Source organism: Lagopus muta, chromosome 8 (assembly GCF_023343835.1).
Source record: "Lagopus muta isolate bLagMut1 chromosome 8, bLagMut1 primary, whole genome shotgun sequence".
In the NCBI taxonomy this organism is placed as follows: Eukaryota; Metazoa; Chordata; class Aves; order Galliformes; family Phasianidae; genus Lagopus; species Lagopus muta.
Genome location: NC_064440.1, coordinates 31680061 through 31704006, shown reverse-complemented (window position 1 = coordinate 31704006; position 23946 = coordinate 31680061). Strand labels below are relative to the sequence as shown.

General features: G+C 45.8%; 1 protein-coding gene across 41 annotated transcripts in view; it reads right to left on the bottom strand.

The window, feature by feature from the left end:
• MAP2 (microtubule associated protein 2) overlaps window positions 1-23946 on the bottom strand; it is a 192535-nt gene that overhangs the window by 95640 nt on the left and 72949 nt on the right. For 36 of the 41 annotated variants that reach the window (XM_048953526.1, XM_048953528.1, XM_048953523.1 and 33 more), the window contains one exon: window positions 17260-17325. The exons of 1 other annotated variant lie outside the window; for it this stretch is intronic. The gene's annotated coding sequence lies outside the window, so the exon portion shown is untranslated. Of the gene's footprint in view, window positions 1-14765; window positions 14851-17259; window positions 17326-17693; window positions 17909-17982; window positions 18001-23946 lie in introns of those variants that run through there. 4 more of the 41 variants (XM_048953524.1, XM_048953532.1, XM_048953531.1 and 1 more) reach the window with 3 other exon arrangements.

The window sequence follows — 23946 nt, the reverse complement described above, 5'->3', positions numbered from 1 at the left end:
CAGACTATACATTATTAAGAAATAGGGATCCAGATGGCTAGCTGAGGTCAGGCTAAGGCCAGCCTGCCCATAAAGAACACACTTGTGTGTCCTTATTAAAGTTTAGGGATTTAATAGAAACAAGAATGTTTTTCTTTCGAGCACTTATTTGAGATAATTTTGTTTAATAAAAACGGACATCTTTCACAAAGTTCCTAACAACGAGAAGCTGCCAGGAGTAAGAGACCCCTATCCTGTGGTTTCACAAGGAACTGCTGCACCACTGTCCCACTTCATTAAAAAACAAGGCTAACAAGTAAGTACCTTTGTTAGAAGCCAAAGCTGAGTTGAGGTTCTGCAGTTTCGGGCAGTCTTCCTGCGATGGCTTAGGGTCTGGAAATCCTATAGAAAGCTGGGACAGCTCCTCAGTTTGACAGCCATCTGCTAGGGCAGGAGGAGCCCATGTCACAGACTGCCTCTCGCTGCGGGAGGTTTGGCATCGGTCAGTGCTGCGCAAAGCACTGGTGGGGGATGGCGGGGCTGATGCTGCCTGGCCATGTTGAGCAGAGAGCAGCAGCTCAAGTAGCCATCCACTGTTGCTGCCCACCAACTTGATACGGGACTCGGCTACTGAGACCAGGCGCATTTAAGCCCAAAGGCACCTCGTTGTGAATGATGGAGGTTGGTTTGGAGCTGAGATTGGGTTAATCTGGAAGGCTGTGCCAGGGCAGCCTGGAAGATGCTGCCAGGTGGATCCAGGAGGATTTGTCTCATACCCCTTCTGTGTCAACGTTAGCTAACAAAGAAATAAGAGCTGCTAACATAGTGACATGAGACCAGTACAAAACAAAGCAGTGAAACAGACACGAGGAAGCTCAAAGGACTCTGGTCTCTCCAGTTCACCTGTGTACTCTCTTCTCTCCAGAAGCCCAGGTCCAAGAGAAGTTGAGACGAGCTCCCCAGGAGCAGTGACAGCCAGCAGCAGGAGGCAGGGGCTCTGCTAGGAGCCACAACACTCAAAGTTCCTCCTCTTCATTTGCCAACCTCTTTCTTTGATAATTATTTATCATATATATAATTATTTACCCTTCATTTATAAGCAGTTCAAAAGTGTGTTCCATTATTGTGCTTTAATCAGCTTACGATTAAGAAAGCAAGCAGCACTAAGACGACAAGAAACCATAGCACACCACAGCAGCAAGCATTAGCTGTCCCACTTCCTCCTGCAAAAAGAGCTGTATGGTGCATCTGAAAACACTTAGCAAGTGGCAAGCCAACAAGAAAACCAGGGTAAATACAGATTTCTACCTCTTGAAACTAAATCCCTGTAATTTTTGTTTTTTTTTTATTCTCCTTCAGTACCACATGCTTCCGATCGCATCAAAATGCATTAAAATAACAATGTTTTCTCCTAAGCCGACCAAACCTCAGGAAATGATTTACAGGCTGAAAGCTGCACTTCACTGGCCAAAGACTACATAAGTGCCAGGCTGCACTGCTCATTCACAGCACCACGCTTCTTCCAACAATAGATGACACTGATTGTAATACTTCTATGAAGAGGGAACAAGACTAAAATAGTGCTTCGACCTTCAGATGATGGCTTTTATGGGTTACAGCAAAGCCATTAAGATCAAATCCCTCTTTCAACAACTTTAAGAAGTATTTTTGTACTTTACCCAACAAACATACCTCTTTTTTTGAGCTACCATGTAAACCTTGCAGAGCTTCCAAAACGGAAACTCATTACTCAGAAGTGCATAACAGCTTTCCTAAAACACCATTTCATTATATAAACACCTTGAAGGAGATTAAAGAAAGTAACTGAAAGCCAAATATGACCGATCCATTTGAGCACAAAGGCTGCAGCCCTCTGTAGAGGTGTATCTCAGGTACTTAGCACAATTTAAACCTGAGGCCAAGTGGATTGCACACTGTAGGCAAAGTCCTAAAGAGAACTCAGTTATACAGAGACCAGCACTTCTGCCCACTTGACAGATACTTCTTTTGAAATTCCTGATCCACTTTCAATTCACACATTTGAAAATAGATTCACAGAGGATGTGGCAACACTTGCCAGCAGTGGATCATAGTTCAGGGCTTATTCCTGCTGAAGCATCCATCAGGCAACATGCTTTTCTGGTAGCAAAGCACCAGCAAGGGGAGGGATGCATCTCTTCAACTGAGGCAACAGCCAATTTGCATGGCTGGAGTGCAAGAGATGGAGGGGCTGAGCATACCTGCAATATGTGCAGACTTAGCCTAACATGGCCATAGGCACTGAGATGCTGGTCACTGAAGAGTTAACAGCCCAATCCACGCAGACAGAAAGCAGAAAAGGAAAAACCAGTTACTGTCATGTACTCGTATTTATGACACAGAAGCTCTCTAATAAAACAAATACATTAAAAAAGTAATTCAGCATCAGGTCAGGCAACGTTCCTACAAAGCAGTGTGACAGCAAAGCTACCTGCCTTCAGCCTACCAGCATCTGCCTCCCGTTCTCCAGCTGTTGAGCTATCTCCTGCTCCCTGCCTCAGATTTTTGAGGGTTATCTGTGGATTCATTTTCAAGGAAAATATTTCTAAATAAAGTGTTCCATTGTGCCCTTTTTTGTTCTTAAAAGACTGTGAATTGAAGCCAAGGAAGATAAAATGCCTTTGCAGAAACCATGGCCAGGCTCTGCAGCACAGCAGAGGAGCGCACACAGATTTTCTGACTTTCAATCCAATCTGTAACGACAGCATCTCCACTCTTCTTAGCAAAAGGCTGCAGCTTCTGCAAGCAGTAAACAGAAAATATAGGCCATAGGTCTGAAGTTTATCTTAATCTCCTTTAAAAGTACCGCTCATCACTCAAAGGAAAACGTGTGACTCTCCATGACATCTCTCTTGAAGGAGCTTTCGTGTCTGTTGCTTTAAGATGATTAGGAGACATGGTATTTTGAATGCAAACAAAGAAATCCCATGACTTCTTATTCTCAGGCATTAAGAACAGATTTCTCTGGGTTTTGCATGAATTGGAGAAATGCATCAAAACAGGGACGGCAACGGAGCAGCAGGGAGCTGTCTGGCCTCTCCTTCCTCTTACAAGTCTCTTTTCTCACGTGCAGAAGGGCCCCCTCCTGCTGCATACTGCATATTCCCATCTGCCTGACTCAGAATGGAACAACTCCATTACTGAGTTAGCTCAAGCAGACCTCAGGGTCTGATGCCAGTCCAGTACCTGGTCACAGCAGCAGAACCATCCCTGCTCCTGGAAACCACGTGGCATCCAAACTGAGCCCTCACAAGATTACTCAGATGGTATCAGCCTTTATTAAGCTTTCATTTCTTCAAGCCCCTTGCATCCACATGTTTAGTGCCAATTTTCTTGTGGCCTCTTATTACTGGCCTGGCCCATTTCCCAGAAAACATATGCCATGGGAAGTAGCTCAGCCCAAATGACTATAAACGAGTTAAAACATTTTTCAAAATGAATTGCCTCTTGGCTAAGCATGCTTTGCTGTAGCTGTTTTTTGCTCTCCTTTTTGACTGGCCATGGTCTTTTACGCCCCTGCTATACCTCAGGTCTAACAGCAAAGTCATAAGCTCACAATTACTTGAGGGAAGCTACAGCCTTCTGCAGCCAAAAAGTTCAAGAGAAGGCGATTCCTGCAGGTGAGCACCGTGCCACATCCCATTTAATGATGGGGACAGCAAGCAACAGGAATTAGAAGTGAGATAGAGGTTCCAAAGCTTCTTGCTAACAGCCTCTAAGTCCAGCTCAACTTACAAGAGCAGAACTACACAATGATGCTCTTTCCTCACAAACAGTGAAGACACAAAAAGGGGGAATAGAAGCTACCACCAGAACACCACCACTGGGAGTTTGGGTCCGAATTCTGAAGGCACATGGTGTTCCAGCAACAGGCTCCACCCAGCAGCAACTATAGCCACACAACTCATCCTGAATGTGACTGACAGTGGGGCCATAACATCTGGGCAACGGAAGACAGAGCACATGTCCTGTAGCCCAGTACATGCGGCACATGCTCAGTGCCACAAGGCTGGAGATGCATAATTGATCTGCCTTAATGAGGCTGCATCTTCCTGCTGTTGTGCAGCCCTACCTGACAACCAGTCCCTCACACACCAGGAATTACGGGGTGCAACCTCAATTTTGCTGTGTTCCTGCATCACAGGGGCTCACTCTACAAAGTCAGCCACAGTATTTTTAATTTAGATGTAGATAAGCAATGGTGTGCTTTATATTCAATAGCTTTACAAGTAACAACTGGAATTGAACAGGGGGAGAGGCCCCAATCCACTGGCACAAATGGCACTCCAAGGAAACCCAAAGAAAGAAATGCTGAGATAAAGGCAGAGCACACACTGGGTACCAAAGCAACCATTTAAAGCCAGAAAATACTGCCACTACTAAATACAAAATGACCCTCCATATTCATGTGTGCACTCGCAATAAACTTGCTTTGGACATCTTCAGGTGTCAATTAATAATGAAGGAACAGGCTCTGTGACACTATTCCATGCAGCTCTTTTAATTCCAAGGGACTGCCTAATGGCTGCTCATGTGGCTCACGCAGTTGGAAGAGGGGATTTACTCTTTTGGATGAAGCGGACGTTGTGAATTACTTATTTTTCTTAGAAGTGAGAAGACAGAAACCAGGTAACTAGTTAAAAAACAAGCACAATCCACCCTAATCTCGCAGCCTACAGAAAAGGTCCTGCAAAAGCTGTTTGAACTAAGACTGAAGCTGTGCTGTATGTGTAGCAATGAGAGCATGGAGTTACATGAAGTTCTTCTGCCTTCACGTACCTGGGTGTCACAGGACAGCCATGCCCAGCTCCAGAAACACAGCTGTTATTCACAGGCAGAAGCACAGCAGCAGGAAGGTACATCTCTCTGTCCACCTCCCAAGCTGCTTGCAGCCATCCCACCTGGTAGCAGCCACAGGACAACCCGGCTGAGCACAGTGTATTAATTACCTTGTAACCCACCCGACACCATCACATCAGTCACAAAGGAAAGAGCTCGCTGACCCTAATTGAGTCAAAAATAACACCAAACAACCCACCTGCTACAAGCTGCTACTAATCATTAATAAAATCAACTGACAGAAAATTATTTCTCCATTCCATGAATACCATAAGTTCAAAGCTTGCTTCCAGCTTCCTTTAAGCTCCAACTTAGCTGAGAAGGTGCCCAGATGGGAACTAAGCATTTCTTATGTGGTCTGAAATTGGCAATGTATGCAAGAAAGCTCAAAGCCACTCAAAAGCATGTACCATGTTCACATTGTTAATGAGCCTGTTCTGTATGAAACACACATCCTCAGTGGGTTTATGGAGAACATATGCAGGGACTTCTGCCACTGGGATTTCCATAGACAGATAAAGTAAATAACACACAGTACGGATCTACACTGTAGGAAACACTGCCCTAATTTTGATGGCATATGTTTTAATGTACTGTTTGCAACCAGTCAATAAAACCACACAAATCTGTTTGAATATGGAAATGAGAGCATTTCAACGTGACTTCAATTTTTAAGGTTGTGCCCACACAGCCGCGTGTGCTGTTATTAAACCATCCAGAAGAAATATTATTTTAAAAAGCCTTTTCAGTATTTTCTCCCCACCATCCTTACCCTTAAACACCCCGCTATGTCCACTGCAATTTCAGCCTACATAGTCATTAAACCTGTGCAGATGTGAAATAAAACACATTCATTTGTATAAACATAGCGTGCATCAACATCTCAGCGTTCATACGGCAGCTACATCCTAACCTGCAACATATGGGATGTCATCACATCGATTTCCTCTAATAAAGATCAACCAAGAAACAGATCCCATCAGCCAAATGGGGATGTGTCGTAGAGCTTTTCAGATGCAAGGTTTGGATTACTGGTGTGTCTCTAGCAGCCAGCAGCATTTTGGAGGAGAATGGAAATTTGGAAACCAAAGCGAGCCAAAGCTCTAACAGCACAACACGAGTGAAAACTGTAAGTTGAATTTTAGTAGTTAATATTTAACAGTAAATTATCTTTTTCTGCCAACTTGGTTAATGTTGCTTTTCAGCATAATGATAGCCTCTGGCAAGAGACTCCACGGTGACAATTCCAATTAGCTTCCCTCATCTTTATCCCACTGGTCACCTGCTAGGAACGCACGTTCACCACCACTTCCCTCGGAACAAGGCTGACTGCAGCAAGGCCAAGTGCTCTCCCGAGCCAGGGCACCACGTGCTGTGAGCTCTCACTGGCTGGGCTTTCCTCTGCAGCTGTGGGGCTGAGCAGCTCTGACCCCTGCAGGTGGGTTGTCTCTACATTCCTTAGCTGGGAAGGGACTCCAAGAACCACTGCTCTCCTGGACCAGCCTCAGCAACACAAGGTCCCGTTGGCAGCAGCACCCTTCACCTCCTCACACAGCTACTGAGATCACCCCAACACGCTCTCTTTTCTCATCACAGCCATTCTTTAAGGGCCCAACAGGCCCAATCCATAGCTCAATGATGCAAAAAAAAGAGTCTATTTTTCTTTCAGTAGGCTCTAACTTTGCCTTACCACTGCCACAGAAACAAGTGGCAGGTGCCATGCAGCACACAAAGTGCTTTGCTTGCTGCAGAAACAAAGCCCTGTCAGTTCTTTGCACTTCTCCCACCAGCTGCATGTTGGCACAGCAATGCCTGCAGCTTTCTAAGACCTAGGACCAATCCTGGCTACACAACTGATCTAGTTACCCTAGTTTCAAGCCAGTACAGGGAAAGTGGGCATTAGATAACTATATAATGCATACATTCTAGGTACTTATTTTATAGTATCCAGATATGCAAAGGTTTTCTGGATCTCCACACATATTCTAGGTAAGCAAGTGAAACAGTCAAGTGAGAGGGCTGGATTTACATGGCCCAATCAAGATACAGTACAATGAGTGGAACCCTGGAAAAGAGCAGCTTTCATGCAACAAAGTTTCAGCAGAAGCATCTAGAAAGCTATGGTAAGCACTGTAGAGTTGCACCACCACTACTTGATGTTTGTGGATTACTCCTTCATCCCCATCCTTCTTTTTCCTCCTTTCCAGAAACTGCAAGCCATGCCAGGTAAGCAGCGTAGCAACCAGGGTTTACAGAGATCACTGGATAAAAGACTGAGGCCTAAAAAGACAAAACTAGACATGGAATGCTAATGGAGGGAAAATCATCAGCAGAGCAACACAAGCAAGACTCAGCATTTGAGGTGGGACATGCTCCATCCAGGGCCAGGCAGAACAGGCACAGCAAACTCCAAGTGCCCATTTATGCACGGGGCCTTTTTACCTCAGTGTGTTTCATCTCTTTAACCTATTCTGTACCCTCTAAAAGCATCAATGATCCACTGCTTTGAATGTGAAGTCACAATCAGGGAAGCACACTTTGTACCTAAGAGTAGATTTTTATACGTGCAGTCATGTGTCTGAGTGTCCCTACACCAGCTTCACAACCCTCAAACTGTTTGATTCTGTATAATATTTTCTTTACAACGGCCTTTCCGCTTCCCAATTGCTTCTTAGTTTTACCTCAGTGAGCCCACAGCAGTCACACAGCCCTTTCCCTTCGCATTCTGAACGTGAGCAATGCACAGAACAGAAGAATTTCACTTGAGCACTTCAGTGCTTGTAGCCCTTTAAAAAGTCTTCATTACTGACGTTGAGCACGTCATGCTAAAACACATCAATAGAACATCAACCGCAGACTGCTCACAGCACTCACGTGCATGCACTGCTGCAGCCCTCCTGCAGCTGCTGCTCAGAGCCAGCACTGGACTTGGGCCAGAGCTGCACTGAGCTTCAGCCTGCTCAGCCCTGCCAGGCAGACAGCAAAACCAGCTTCTGCATCAGTACCATCTCTTGACAGCAGGTGAGCGAGCCGATACAGACAGTGATACAGCAGCACAAAGAGCAGGCTCTGCAATATGCTGCACGTTTGCTTCTGTATTTTCCTTACCGGCAGTCCCTTCAAGCTCCTTCAATTCTCTGACCTCTTGCGAGGAGAATTTTTCAAGTGTTCCCTGGACCTTCCATGTCCAGTCCTTGTCTTGCTCCAACCTTAGATTTATTTACCTGCTAATACATTAAATTGTAAATTGCATTTTGGCTTTCAACGCCTAATGCTATCGCTATTGCTACTGGTTTCCGTTTAGAACAGAGCACCCCATTAAAGCATGCTGATTTATCAGGATGGTAAATGCTGCAGTAAGGTCCCTGCTATCAATCGTGGCACAGAAAGCCATGCATGCCAAAAAGGGGGGGGAAGAATGATTTAGTACTATTACAAAGAGAGATTATTTTCTGTTAAGAAAAGCAGCGGCTCCTTTATCCAACAATGAATGCAGACTGACCAGTGCTTTAGAGACCTAGTAAGATGGGGTTAAAAATGATAACAAAGCTGTGCAAAAGAGGACAGATGGCAGCCACACAATAGCCATCAAGTCTATTTAAACAGCTAAGTGGTCTTCCTACGCCCATCACAGCTCCAGACGTGTGGATTCAATGCCCGGCTCACGTCACACAGAGCCCTATAACCTGCAGCAGGTGCAGAGGTCACGGCTTTCCCTTCCACACCATCATTTACAAATTCACCCATCCTCCCCAACAAGTGCAAAATAGCAAAGCTGAGACAGATGCTCCTGCCCAGCAGCGATAAGCTGTGCCTCTGTGACTTGCTACACGTTGGCTGAAGCCTGGGATAAAGCAGCAGCACGGGGAAGGCAGGGGAGCACTGCGTCGGACACTGCATCTCAGCCAGTCTCTGTGCAGTTCGACGCGTCCCTCTCTCACACACACACCACAAGATGAGGGCTGTAACACCACAGAGATTGCTCCAGCTCAGACACAGGGCTGTGCAGTGTAATTGTCTCTGCTATCTGCACGGCTGGGAAACGGAAGCACTCCGGGTTCAGCTCTCATAAACACTCACAGCTGTAAATCCTCACAAGCCCTTTTAAGCCTCTGTTACAACATATAACTTCCCTTCCTCAGACAAACCAGTTCTTCCCCTTGCTTGCAGTGGTGCCCTCTTTCCCCTTAAAACAAGCCTGTTAGCCCCATAACTTGAATTGAATCCAAAGGTTTGGATTCAAAAGTCTTTGCTCTGACAGAACACAGAGTTTGGACATTGAATGAACTCCTCAGGGAATGGCTCTGGTGAAAGGGAGATGCTCACATCCTTGTAACAAAGAAAGCTACAGAAAATATAAATGCAAACACTAGCAAAATGGAAGTGAGCACATGGATCAAAATGCGAGGATTTGACTGAGCCCCTTTTCTGTAGGTTTCACTGCTTTTCTCCACGTTCAGAAGTTGGTATGTTGAGGGGGAAATGACAAATGTTTTGCAGAGCTGAATCCATCGTCAGAAACTGATGTTCACGCACAAAATAAACTCTGCTTAATAGATGAAAATAAAAGTTACTACCACAGCCAAGAAATACTTTGCAGAACAGTCACAATGTTATCCAGTGTCCATCCACACAGAGCTGTGACAGTTCTAGTGCTTGGCAAGCACCTGAAACAGAACCACAGCCATCTGACAAGTTGTCTATAGAGGATATACAGCAATTGCACAAGGTCTCTGTGAGCCCTGCATTAAATCTAATATGCAGAAGGCAGTAACATTTTCCACATGGATCTCCTTACAATTGAGGGGGGGGGGGAAGATAGAATACGATGCTTCAAACTCTCCAATTTTTAAAGGCACAAACACTGTCCTCGGCAGTGCTGCATGACTGTGAGCAGAAAGCTTCCCACAGGTAAATGCTGCTCTTCAGGAGTGCGGACAGCAGCGTCTGACCTGCGCTTGGGCCAGACCCTGCTCCACGCAACCCTGCAGCATCCCAGCTGGTGTTTCACTGGAGGGCTCCAGACACCTCCCACCGACTTCCTTACCAGAAATAGCTGTAGCAGTGCCGCGCAGCAGATCACTGTGGGCTGGCATTGGCAGCCGTGCCAAGCTGCAGTGAACAGTCACATCCACATCAGATCTGGGTCGTCCCTACTATGTGCCAAAGGTCTCAAAATGCACCTTTCTGGCACGGCCTCATTTCTCTACAGCTGCATTTCATCACTGCCGGCCGAAGCGCAGCACAGCAGCTGGTTTATGGTGATGCTGCTGGCTCCTCCAAAGCCTGGAGACAGCAGCTCTTAGGGAAACGCGAGCCCCGCTATCCGGCTGGGATGCTGCAGGCACCTTGGCTCCTGACCTGTCTGGGAAAGAGAGGCGCTGGTGTATGAGGAATACAGCCACACTACCACCACCACAAGCTGGGTTTAAGTAGTGGTGGATCTGTCAAATACTGCCAAGGTGAAAGCCAGTCACAGGACAAGAACACAGGAAATTACTGAATTGCACCATGTTAATACTATACTTAAAGACTCCTGAGAAGCCTTCCCAGACACACTCAGTGTCACACAAACCCTCTCTGAAGCTCAAGGCCTCTGACTCACGGACTCTTGGAGACCTCCTTGGCAAACACAACAATATAGCAAACAGCAGACTGCGTGGGGAGCAGGGAGAAGTACCACCACCCAGACCAGTAACCTCTTCGTTTGCTATTTTGTTTGTAAACATTCTCTTTCAATGAATATTCTCACTTTGCAAACTGTTTGCAAGATGTATGGATGCATTACTTGTATCACAGAACAGGTCTCCACCCCTTGTGTTCTATAATTTATCACTGAAGTGCTCAAGTTTCCTGTTCTGAGGAAGGCTCGGAAGAGGATTTCAGGTTTGTACAGATGCCAGTTAGTGACTGTTTGTTTGTACAGTTAGTGTACAGGTTTGTACAGTTAGTGACAATTGTACAACTTCATTCAGATGTTGTACATATGACTGTATGAGTTTACCTGCTCATAATTACTTCCACAAGTATTCGGTGTAAGGAAAGACCGGTCTACCAACAGACACAAAATACAACAAACCTAAGGATAAGCACATTGATTTACATACTGAAGGGCATTCTCAGTATTTAGTAGCAAATGTCGCTGAAGTCAGCAAATCTGTTCATTTCTCACAGTTGCTGCTACAAATAAGGCTGTTCTCTATTAATTACATAATACCACCACTGAAAAGAACGGCTTCAATTCTCCTTTTAATGATTATGAATGTGCTTGCTTGTACTGCAGGACTACATGGCAACTTTCCAAGGAAGAGGATTCAGTTCTCCTAGGCAGTGCGCACCCGTCCAAGGAGAAATGAAGTTGCTGCTGATGTACCTTCAGATTTATCATCACGTTGCTAAACCCACCGTTTCTCAGCCTTGTCCTTGCAGAGATGCAGAGCACACAGCACAGGAGCAGCCCACCGGCCTCAGTGCATGCATTCTGAGAGAGAAGCTCACCACAGAGCACTGACAGCCTCACTGTGCTTCACTTAAAAGTAAAGCTTATGTGCTTCTAATTTCCCACAGACATAAGAAATACCCTACCTTGTGGCAGGGATTTCTCCTCACTGGCAGCTGCCGTGCCGTGCTTTAACATCACACTATCAGTACAGCTCTCAGCCATCTTGGGTCAGTGTAAACTCAATTGGTACCGCATTAACACAACATGGAGGACCCTAAAGGCAATCAAATAGTTGAACCACCTCCATCACGTTAAGAAGTGCTGCGAAAGGTCTGGGATTGATGCACATAAACATCCCCTCAGACAGATTTCAGCTCAACTGCTGCAACTCTGGAAATCCTGAAGCAGGTAGTTCTGTCCTGAATTATTAAACATTACTGGCCTTGTCCCTGCCCTGTCCCCACCCAGAGATCTCTCAGGTGCCCTGTGACAGCGCACTGGGATCTTATGCCTTTTGCTTACAAATGAACAGAAAACAAGCTGGCTTTGCAGAGAGACCACTGCCTGTTGCTCAGGGGGACCGGCAGGGCAGAATGGCGTTGTTGTGCTGGTTCATGGAGACAACAGCTTGGTCCCCAGGCCTACAACTTATGAAGACAGAACCCAATCTACCTCAAATCCTTGCAGCCCTGTGCAAAAAAACAAACAAACAAACAAAACAAAACAAAAACCAGAGCACACGAGTGAGCAGGGATGAAACCACAATGTCCAGTGAGGCTTCTTGCCCATGAAACTCTGCATCAGTTCCAATGACATCTTTTGGAAATGTCAGTACAGAACTGGTAAGACACCAGCATCCTACCTGACACTCACAGAAGATGTAAGACATGGTTGCAGGAGAGCAGCAGGCACTGGCCTTCTCATCAGCAGCACGCTGAGGCCAGAGGCCAGCAACCAACAGTAGTGCTCAGCAGTACTGAGGTGACAGAGCTCCTAGCCGCAGGACACAGCCTGGCTCTCTCCCTCCTGCAAAAATCAGATGCTGCTTTATTTTCTCTTTGCTGTGCTACATATGTAGGGGACCATCGTGTCTCATACACAGAGTGCCAGTGATTTCTCAAAGAACATTTCACAGCAATGTGCTGTGGGGTTTGTTTCATAACTGCCTACAGGTCACAGCCGTAACACAAACACCTACATGGAGAAGGGTGGACATGTCACACACAGGTCCTCCAACCTGCCACACATCCCTTTCTCTCTCCAGCCAAAGTCATATCTATGGCTTCCAGCACACGGCGATGTCTGTCAGTACTAAACACTACGCTGCTGAGCAGCACAGAGCTCGGGTCCCTCCAGGCACATGGACAGAAATGGCTCGGGACCAGCAGACACAGGCTACTGAGGCAACCAGACAACAGCAGGAGCTTTGTACTGACTTACACACACAGCTCTATGGTCTTTCCCCCACTGCTCTCTATTCCTGTCTCTAGCACTCATAAATCTCTTCCCTTTGGTGATGAAGAGGCTAAAGAACAGCACTTTCCTAAATGTGACTCATTTTCTTTTGGCCAATTAAGGAATATATTTGCAATTTTAAGAGCAAATATTAAAAGTAAGAAAAGGAAAAAGTGAAGCCAATTTACTAACCACACACACTGACAAATCACCTTATCACAAGAACCAGGATGACTCAGAAAACAAATCTAAATAGCTTCTGTGATTTAGCACTGACCGACACTCAATGTATTAAAATAAATTGCCCGTGATTTCTCGCAAGCTCCATGCTAATGCACTCCATCATATATCAGAGCAAAAGCAGCAGTGCATAACTATCTAGAGGCTTCAGTCAGTGGCAGATAACGTAATGAATTGTCTTCTCACCACACCAGGAAAAGGAAGTTAATCTGCATCTCCAGCCTTTCAGGGAATGTTCCAGGTTTGCAAAGCGTGAGTCAGCAGCACTGCTGCTCCATAGGCTTTTTTCCTACCACACTACCAGCACCACAGACTCTCCTGGCTTTCCCAGCTCTGTCAGGCCAGGCTCAGGTTTCCATCAGGGAACAGCACCTTTTGAATAAACGGGGCAGGTGAATTAACTGCCTTTTATTCATCATGTTGAAAGCCACTGCAGACCTGTATAATAACGACATAATTTTATACAGCAAAGAGTTTCACAGGAAGAAAGAGTTGATAAGTAAAGGAAAGGGAAATTAGTATTTTACTAAATGTATTCTAATCCTTTTTGTTGTTCCTGCTACTATGCCAATACCCAAACCACCATAGTTATCACAGCCAAGACAGAAACCACCTTTTTAAGTCCCATGAAGTTGGTGAATATAACCCTCCCGAAGAGTAAACTGGAATCTGACTTTGCACAGACCAAGAAAATAAGCAAGACGACAACATAAGCTTCCCAAATGAGTCTGGCAGCCTCCAGCCTTTCACACCAACTGAAAGGCTGCACCTAATCACTTCCTCCAATGGAAGCCATGTGAGTTGAGATGAGCTGATGATGATTTTCTTCCCCCACTGATTTCTGTGCTTTGATGGTTGTTTTCCTGACAGGTTACACAGGGTATCCTTCCTGAAATTACTAAACCAAACTTCTGCTATTGCAATCTACTATCCTAACTCTTAATATTTAAACATAGCCTGAGATCAAGAGTACATTTTCCTTCTAGAAATGGAGAAAAAAGCTGAGGTGAGTCATCCCTTCCCTCAAATGGTGAAAGCACCAGCACAAGCTCACCACTCACTGCTGACTCTGACCTTCCAAAGCAGGCAATGCACCCAGTGCTGACCAGCAACCAGAGCAACTCCAGCACACACTGTGTCCTGTCCAGAGGACAGCAAAGGGCCACAGAGAAACTGGGATGCTCTGGTGCAAAGGTAATGGAAGATGCGGCAGGAGCAGAGAAGAGCAAAAGATGTAAACTCATATGAAACCGACTTTCTTCATCAGGACCATGATCCATTAGAGTTGAGATCCACATCAATGGATCTCAACTCTAACCCATATAAACAAGTTTTATGCGGATTACGTTCTCCCTAACTAATAATTCTTGAGTCAACAGGCCAACTTCAGCCTCTTTTGATGCAGAAGCAGAGATAGCAAAGTTCCTACAAGTTGCACAAAAATAGATGTCCAAGAAGCTCAGACAAACCCTGCAAGTGACTCCTAACTCAAAGAAAAGCTATGACCCTTATTTGCCACTGAAACCTTTGCCTAGGAGACAGCCTTTCTAATCAGTTTAATCTGCACTGAGAATTTATCATCAAGTACAATAAATTAACAGAAACGTCATTCCATTGCTCAAAAAAAAAAAAAAAAAAAAAAAGCTTGCTCTAAGTAACCATAGGAAAAAAACACAACATCAGTACTAGTGGTCTAAACCCAGCCCTGGTGAGAGAAGTGAGGATGTTCAGATCCTGCCTAAAACAGCCATCCAGCAAAACTCCTCCTTACCTCCATTGCATGTGCTGAGAAAACAGCCATCTACCAAGCACGGTTAAAAGCCAGACGAGAGCCTTGGGATGCGAGCAGACTGCAGGGCCAGGCTGGCTCCTGATGCCACTCCCCACAAGAAGCCCTGGGGACGAGCTAAGAGCTAATGACATGCGCTGCTTCTGAATGCCTTTGGCGCATTTGGTCACCGTGTCACTAAAGGAGAGTGCCATACATCACGTCATTCTGGGCACCTGCCCCAAAGCCCACAGACTGACTGACAACCCTCATCGCCACTGCAAGCTCTGCCTTCCCTTATCTTTCCCTATCAGCTAACATTTTTCTTCTGATATTCCCAGCCATCTTACGCTGCACAGAAATGTTAAACCTTGTTAATCCACATTTTCGTAACAAAATCAGTCCCTCTTAACTCTATTTCAAGAAAATAGTGTTGTCTGAAATTATTCCTATTTTTTGCCAGCATAGCATCTTTTCCTTCTTGGCAGCCAGAAGGATTAATTGGTAACATGCACCTCAAAAGCTCAGATCAAGGGAAGAGGTTAAAATGACTGATAAACCAGAGGTGTAAGAAACGTATGTGTATTGCTTGTTCAAAAATCAGAGAAAAATCCCCACACCAACCCTGCTTTACACACACATAGCTGACACCCTCCCTTTGTTTTCAGGAGACCGCAGAGATCTGATAAGCAGCATTTCCATAGGAAACAAACCATTCAAACAAGAGGATCTCATTGCCAACAATTTTGATTCATTATGCAGTGGCACTGTAAAGACTGTGCAGTTCTACTTGTCAGCTAACAAACCACCGCTTCTATTTGTCAGAGATCCTTCATTTTCCCTTCCCCCGTGCTGCAGCAAAACCTTGGATTTTGACATCAAGCCCAGCAAGCAGCGTTAGTCCTTGAGTCACAGTTTGCAAAACATTAATGAAATCAGAATGAGACTGCAGCTTGGCTTGTTGCCCCTGGATAATGGAAGTGAAATTAAAAGTAGGGAGAAGAGAAGGGACCAGCTCTTAGCTAAAAACAGATCGCTGAATGCTTTTTTTTCCTTGAGAATTCAAGTGTTTTGTACGCTATTTACTTCAGGTTTTTCTATTTCAATGAGTCAAGTGATAATCGATACCAGGAGGAAATAGCATTAAAAGCAACTAAAGAAAACTAACAAGAAAAGCACTCCTTTGAAGAATTTTATTTAGCCAGGAAAGCCTATTAGGCAGGAATACTTCCGCCAAAGACAGAAAGAATACAAGAGCCAAGAGAACAGAAAGATGTGTGGAAAAGGAAAGCGAGGAATGAAGTGGTATGTAAGATGACCAGGTGGGGAAATATCTTGAAGAATTCAGTAACGCTTTCCCCCAGAAGGAGCACTATCAGCCTCAGTAATTTACTGCAATGAAGTTGGTTATTCATAACATTTCAGGGATCCCTTGCTGCCAGCACTGGCCTGCATCCTTGCCTTGCTGGAGTTCTGGCTCGGGGTTCTTGCTTGTTTGGGACTCCTGCTGGGCATTTCACGAGACCAGGCTTTCTCACTGAGTTAATATTATTCCCACTTTTAGCCACGCTAGAAATGCAACCACCTTTCCTACCAACTAAAACACATGTATATTTTGCTTCCCGTCCTACAAACACACTAATTACCCTCAGGTCTAAATGCTGAGCTAAGATGTATGATGAGCTGTGATACCTGATAAGCACAATGCACGGTAACACCTCAAAGAGTTAAAGCAATCAAAGCCAAAAGGTATTAGGGGACGACAGAGCACAAACTTCTCTTGGGAACTAGCAACGGCACTGTCAGAAAAATCCCGGTCCATCTGCTTTATTTTGCCATATGTAAATGATTTCTGAAGGCTGGGAGCTCAAAAAGCCATCAGATAGAAGCTCTGCCAGCACTGCTCCGCCCAGCCAGGCTGCTGAGACACTGTACATAAAGCCCCAAGCTGAGCAACACCAATTCCTTACAGCAGTGAATGGGTTAAAAGAAGTTTCCCTCCTCCGTGAAAGCGATACGGCGTGAAAACAGCACTATGCTTTCTGCTGCTGTGATAGATTGTACCTGCTCTGAGCAAGGCACTGAGTTTAACCCTGTTCTTGTGAGACTGCAAGCATTGCACGGATGCTGAAACCAATCTTAGACAGCCCCCACGCCCAGTAGAAATGGAGATGGGTCTGTATCCCACCTAGAATGAAGCAAGGCAAGCGCTCAGCTTTCTGTCTCACCCTTCGGTAGCCGCAGCTGAAAGGGCTAGTTAAATAGCCAGAGCATGTGCATACACATCAAAAATCACTTCAGAGTGCCTGCCCAAACAATTAAAAAAAAAATCTATACAAAGCTGCAACACAGCACAGTTCAGTGATATCAAGAACTGATTTTTGTTTAAAACAAGACAGAAAAAAGAAAAGCCACAGAAAACAAAGAGCAATCCACTCCCTGCTACACATTCAATCACACATCCTCAAAACCCCATTCAAATACAGAGGTGCCCTACCTTTCCGATCTGTGAACAAGCAGATTCCGATCAGTGGATCACGTCAAAGACAAGATGATGGAGAATCTGTTAAAATAAACCAAAGGTAGGGGAAAAAGAAAGAAAACAGTTCATTTTTGATGAAAAACAGCTTCCAGCGATGAAACAAGTTCTTTTTTTTCCATTATGCAAAAACCTGGATGCACACAGACATACCCGTACCAGTATCTGTGCATAAAGGCATGTGTGCTTAGAATAAATATTACATATGCACAGAGTAAATTTATCATCAAAACTGCTAAAGTTTATTACCTACACATTTTAATTCATTCGGTGTGCAGCACTACAGAATTCAATCTACAGCAGGCTAAACCCAAAAAGCTACAGCATGAAGGTATAACTTGCAAATCCTCACACAGCAAACAAAGCTGACATTTTAAAAAGAAAATCATTACCGGCTCATATGCTGCCATACCACAAAAGCCTATCCTTAAATAACTGCTGCATAATCATTCTCCTGGAGTGTTGTTATCCATCGGCTCGCTGCCTATCTCCAGACAGACGCAGTCTGCAAGCCACCAGCTTGTATCTACCATGGGTACGTCAGGAAAACTGCAAATTAGAAGTCGTCCCCGCAGTGGTGAAAAGGAAAAGAGGGTGAGTGGGAGAGGAAGAGGGAGTTCACTGGCCACAGAAATTTCCAGAATGATGACAAACCCACCAGCTCCGCCATCATCCACTTACAATAGGATGCTGCACCTCGTGGCTGCCTAAGCAGTTCGTCAAGGGCTTTCTGGTATCAACTGCCTGACAGGCATTTTAATTGCATGCAACCGAGTGCATCCCCAGGAATCGGGCCTTTAAGCCTATGCATATCATCAGCCGGTCCCTTTTGTGCCGCTGCCAAACGCACACGGCACACAGGCAGCAGCGCACACGGTTTCCATTGCGATGCCGATCCAAATCCTAAACAGGTTTTGCAGCCAGTACAGTGAAAAGGAGGTCTGAAGGGATTTAGCGTTTTCTACATTATGGATTAGGGGTGAGATTCACTCTCCCTTTTCCTTTCTTTATCCCATGCTGCTATTCACGTGTTGCAAGCAGCTCGTTTACACTGTCATCTGAGCCTTGCATTTGTCTATCCACATTAGCGGGAAATAAAAACGGGCAGAACTGAGAAGTTCTGCAGAGAGGATCAGGGACTCTTCACGACTAATAAATGACACAGGGCAGCAGCGACCGCTGCACAGTTGTGCTTGCACATGAGCTGCTGTGAGGTGTCCAGGCTTACTGCCCCAACCTCACCTGTGTGTTTCAAGGCCTCTCTCTGGTCATCCATCTGAGCATGACATGGGATCACCGAGCTGTGAAGCTGCCCTGTGTTTGTGGAGGAGATGTGGCACGGCTGGGGAGGGACAGGACAGAAGGAGCAGGGAATGAAGGAATTAAAAACAACAGAGTTGAAAGATCAACTCATTTTCTTCTAATTTTGTAATTTTGTAATGAAACATCAGCACAAGCATACAGAGGCTTTTAGCAACGGAGCAGTCACAAGAATCCAGCGAGTCCAGCCCCACTGGAAAGGGCTGGAGATGAGTTCAGAGTTCCCTACAGTCAAAACACAAGCCAACCAGACCCACTCCCAATGTAAGCTCGTGCTTCTCTGGCCTGTGCAGCAGACCCCTTCAAAGAGAAGGATGCTCAAAGGAACAGAACATATCGCCCTGCCACAAAGCTTGGTAGAGGTCCAACAAAGCCCATTTACCTTTGAGAGAGAGACTGGGCTTGCAGGAAGGGGCAGCAAATCTCATGTGGATTCTCAGCGTTTCTCTCTCTCCCCTCAGACTTTGTAGGCAGAGGGCTGCGAAGGGAACCGATTCTCTCCTGCCTTCCCTCACAACCACAAGAAGATGACTCTTCACACATCCATCAAACTTCACGTCAATGAGAAGTTCCACCCTCGTCTCTCTCTACAGACAGATCCCAGTGCCTCAAAAGCACCTGCCCTACCTGCTTCCCCCCCCTCTAAAGCATCACAGCAGTGAGGAGGAGGAGGAAGCAGAGAAAGGCAGCCCTCATAGAGGACCCGGACAAGAATAAGGATGGAGCAGGCGGCAAAAAGGCCTTCAGAAGGAATGGAAAATCAAGCAAGAGCAGCACTAGCGCAATTCTTAGGCTTCTCCTCTAAGAAAGCCTCCTGTGACTCACCGGAGGGGTGCCTGCTGCTGCCAAATCTCCCACTGCAGAGCTCATCCACTGCAGAATATTCTCCTGCCCTCGTCTTGCTCAGCTCCCCCACCTCCCAGCTGGTGCTGGCTCCCTGCCCTGCTGCCAACCTTCCCACACCCCCATGGCCACCTCCTGCCTGTCACTCTTCCCCCAGCATTCCCCCAAAGCAACCAGCAGCTCAGGGAGGTCCCCAAACCAGCATCTGGGCTGGGAGGGTCAAGGTATTACAAGAAGTCCTGAAAACCTCCAGCAGCTTCTCTGAGATGTTCCTACTGACCTCTCAAGGTTCACAAGGGACTGATGTACATTACCAAGCTATGCCCTCTACCCCAGAGCAGAGAGTATTCCTGCAGAGCTCAGTGAAGCTCTGTAGGATAGGGCACTCGGTTTCATTATCGTACTTAGATTTTGCTTGTAAGACCCAGCTGCATTCTGGGTCACACTGTGCAAGGTGCTGAGCAAAACAAGAGAGGGTTTCTATCACCACTTGTTATTTGAAAGATCCAAACCACAGAGAAGCATAATGGCAGCATTCTACTTGTTTTGAAAGGTGATGAAAAACATGCAGTTAAGGCAAGCCCCAGCCCACATACAACCTCTGTAGCCAGTCTAAGGTGGAAGATCCTCCCAGATCCTCAACCTCAGCTCTTAACTCCCAGACCCCTGCCAAAACCACGCAGCCTGCCTTTAACAAAGTACTGGGGGGTTGGTTGCTTCTTTTTTAGCAATAGGTTGGGTGAACATTTTATGCAATGCCTAAAATAGCATCTAATATGATCAGTGATGTAGATGAAGAGGAATAAGCCTGCTGAACAGAAATTGCACCACTCTGGTAAAAATAGTCCTGGAACATGGAATTTTCTTTTTATGCTTTCTTGTTGTAGCACTTAGAACGGCACTGGGGATGGCTGCCTACTGGAGAGGCTGAGAGGAGACGGGCTTTTCTAGACTAAGTACTGCCTGTTCTTCTGCAGTAGTAACAAACATTGGAGCATCTATTCTACCAGCCATTTGATGGAGAAACTTGCTTTTCTTCCCCTCCTCCCTTCCTTGAACAGGAAAAAAACAAAGAAAAGGACAGTAATTAAGTCCAGAACAGCACATGCAGCATGCCACACCAGCTCCTTCACAGGAGTTCTATGGTGTAGAAGCTGGGGCTGGAGGCACGGTCTGCATCTCTATGGTTACTGGTACAGAAAGGAAGAAGGATGGGGAGGATACAGCAAAGGCTGAAGGAGCAGCTTTTGCAGCAGCAAGGGGCAAAGGATTTCAAAACAGGGTGAAAAGTGTCTGGATGTGGGGTTGAGTTTAGCCTCCTTGTTTTTTTTTCCCCTCCAAGGACTAAGTATGCAAAAGAAGACCTACCCCCATTGTGCAGTCAGCTCCTCCAGAGTCTCTTCAGTTGGGATAATTTCTTCCCATTAGCCGTGCCCTCTGCCTTTGCACCACAACATATTCCATCACCTTCCTGGGACAACCTGGCCTTCCCCCCAGCCCAGAGACACATCCTGGTGATGCTGCACTCCCCAGCAGCCATGCAGAGGCCTGTTGTGCCTCATAGTGCAGCCAGCTGACACAACTGCAGCTCCTGTGTGGCATCACTACAGAAATGAGCCTCTGGAGCCCAGGCAACCTACGTCCACTCTTCCCCTTACATCTCAGCTTATTTGTTTTTGAAACGTCAGACGGATATTTTCAGGCACAATCTCTCCTTTGTGAATCCAAACCGACTTCTCAACTAAATAACAGATTTGAAGAATACCTAGGAAGGGAGCCCTCATTTCCATTTCACTCCATGCCAGCACGTTGCTGAAATCACACTGAAGGGTGTGGGATATTCAAATCCTTCCAGGTCTGCTTTTTAGAAATGCCAGTGCTGCACAGAACCCTTTGAAGCTGTCATAAACACATTCCCAGGTTTTCTTAGAAAATCTGTGGTTTTCAGTTAAGTGATCAATAGAGCAAAAGAATAAGAAAGCAAGAGTCGTGACAGATGCTGTTTAGCTCCCAGATCTTGTATGTAGATGCAGCATAATTACTAATAACCGCTGCAGTATCAAGTTTTGTATAGCTGCCTCCTAATAAGGCAGCAACAGCCAGATGGAGGGAACAGCCCTGACTCAGTGCTTGTTTGGCCCACTCAGGGGATGCCCGGTACCACTGGTGGCCCAGCAGAACTCCCTGGGCTCAAAGCCCATCCACGACAGAAAAGCAACCCAACCTTCAACATGGCAGAAGCAAACCTCAGTCTCAGAATCACAGAAACATCTGTGTGATCCCACTGGCAAAGCCAGAGAGTGCCTTACCACAGACACATCAGCCCAGAGACTTCCTCACTGCCCCTGGAAGCTGGTTTCAACTTCCGAGTGATTCCTGCAGCTTGTGATATCACGAATAATCAACAGCACCAACACTGCTACATAAAGCAATGCCACTTCAGCATCGTGGCTTTCTGCGAAAGCAAGTTCTGGAGCTGTGCACGCATACACACACAGCCTATTTGGGGGCTGCAAGACAACTGCACAGTCAGCACTGTGTTACAAGGAGGCTCAGAGATCAAAGGTGCTACCACAAAGCTTCTGCCATACAGTCCAGAGCCGCTGCAGGTAGATAAATGCTGCCTACAAGAGAGTCATCACCATTTTAAATATGTCAGTGAAAGAGCAGAGTTTATTCTTCTTTTTTATTTTTGTCTTTAATTTCATTTCCCATGGAGAGATAAATGGCATGCATTGCCACGTAAAGCAGTATCTGCAGCATTACAGCTACATTGAGCTAGTAAGGGAAATCAGGTTTTCCAGGAAAGGTATTCGCTCCTAAGAGAGAATAGTGGTACACAACGCAGTCAAAATGTAGATGCTAATTAATCTTTTGGTCCACCTAAAGATGCTGTTCTTCACATAGAGCCTCCCTCTGACACAGACAAGAAGTGGAGGCAACTACTGTGGCCTCAGTGCTGCAGGACACGTATTGGGTGTTCGTGACTCCCCTGAGCACAATGGGAGAAGGAGGCTTTGTCAGCTTCTCAGAAACCCCGTCCGAATGTAAACTAAGAGTTAAGGGTGTCAAAAAAGGGCAAAGGTAGACCGACAAGGTTAGAAACAATGCTGGTGGTGTTATAAGCTGATCAACTGCTTTATATCATTTCAGTTCTCCAAAACCCCCACTGCTACCTGGCTCTCCTCTCCACAGCTTCCTCCCAGCTCTCTTCTGAGCGCTGCTCCATTCTCACTCCAGATGTCTCCTCTTCACTCCCATCACTGTTGCCCTCCTTTTCCCCATCCCTTCTGACACCTCCCTCGCAATCCCTGACTCTACAACAGGTGAAGGACACTGAAGTCAAAAGCCTGAACACCACGTGCTGCGTGACATCTGCAGAATACATAGTTATTTACTCTGCTTGGCTGCGCTATTCATCCTCCACAACCTCATCCTGTCTTTAGAGGCAGCTCTGCTCTTCCCTCTCTGCCTGCAGAAGAAAGGAGTGCTTCACAGGACTGTAACGGACGTTCGCGCTGATTCACTGATGCTGAAACCACTCTCCTAAGGCTGTGGGATCCCAGCCCACCAGATAGTGCTGAAAATCATGGTCAACCTTTCCATTGCACATGTGTGTGTGAGCTGCTCCTGTGAGCTCTGCAGGCTTGGCCCCAGCAGGCCCAGTCCCCACGTCACTGGCCAGCAGCCCCTGCCTGCACTCTGGCAGCACACAGCAGTACAGCACCTGGCTCACCATGCAGACCTCAAAGCTCACTGAGCACTTCTTCCTGCCATCATGCAGATTATGACTAAGGCAATAATACAGATGCAAACCCTATCATTTTTTCTCATCACTTCCCTCTTCTGGCCTACCGGTGAGGTGACAAATCAAAAACTTGCTTACAGTAAAATATCACAGCTACTGCAATAGGATTTATTTGAATGTCAGTTTGTACTTCTCTTAACAATCATGTAACCTAATGGGTTTCAATTAACTGTCATGTCATGCAAAAGCTTTGGTTACTGTTCTGTATTAACCTTATCAATAAGATATTTTAAATTCACAATTCATGTGTTGAATCTTATTTTGCATGGCACGCAATTAAAATATAGCCTCTGACTTGGCACAGCCTTAAACACATATAAAGCAATAACTGTAAAGTAAAACACAAAAGTTTATCTGTTTTGCTTAACTGTGGGTTTTGGATATATAAATTCTTTAGTTCCACGGGAAGCTGGCACATGGTGAAACACAGCACCGAGAACAGATTTTCCTGCAGTGGGTCTTGTATCTGTGGGCTCCATCAAGAAAACACAATTGTTCCTCCATTTTCACAATGCTAATAAAGCAATTGGAAGATTCACCTTTCTTCAGAGATACCCTCTGCAGCAGGTAAATACAGCCTTCCTAAAACCAGCCAGCTAGTTATTCTTCTCCCATGTCCACACATTTAAGAGCTCTGAAAACCAACTTGTTCAGCCCTAATACCTCACTGCTTT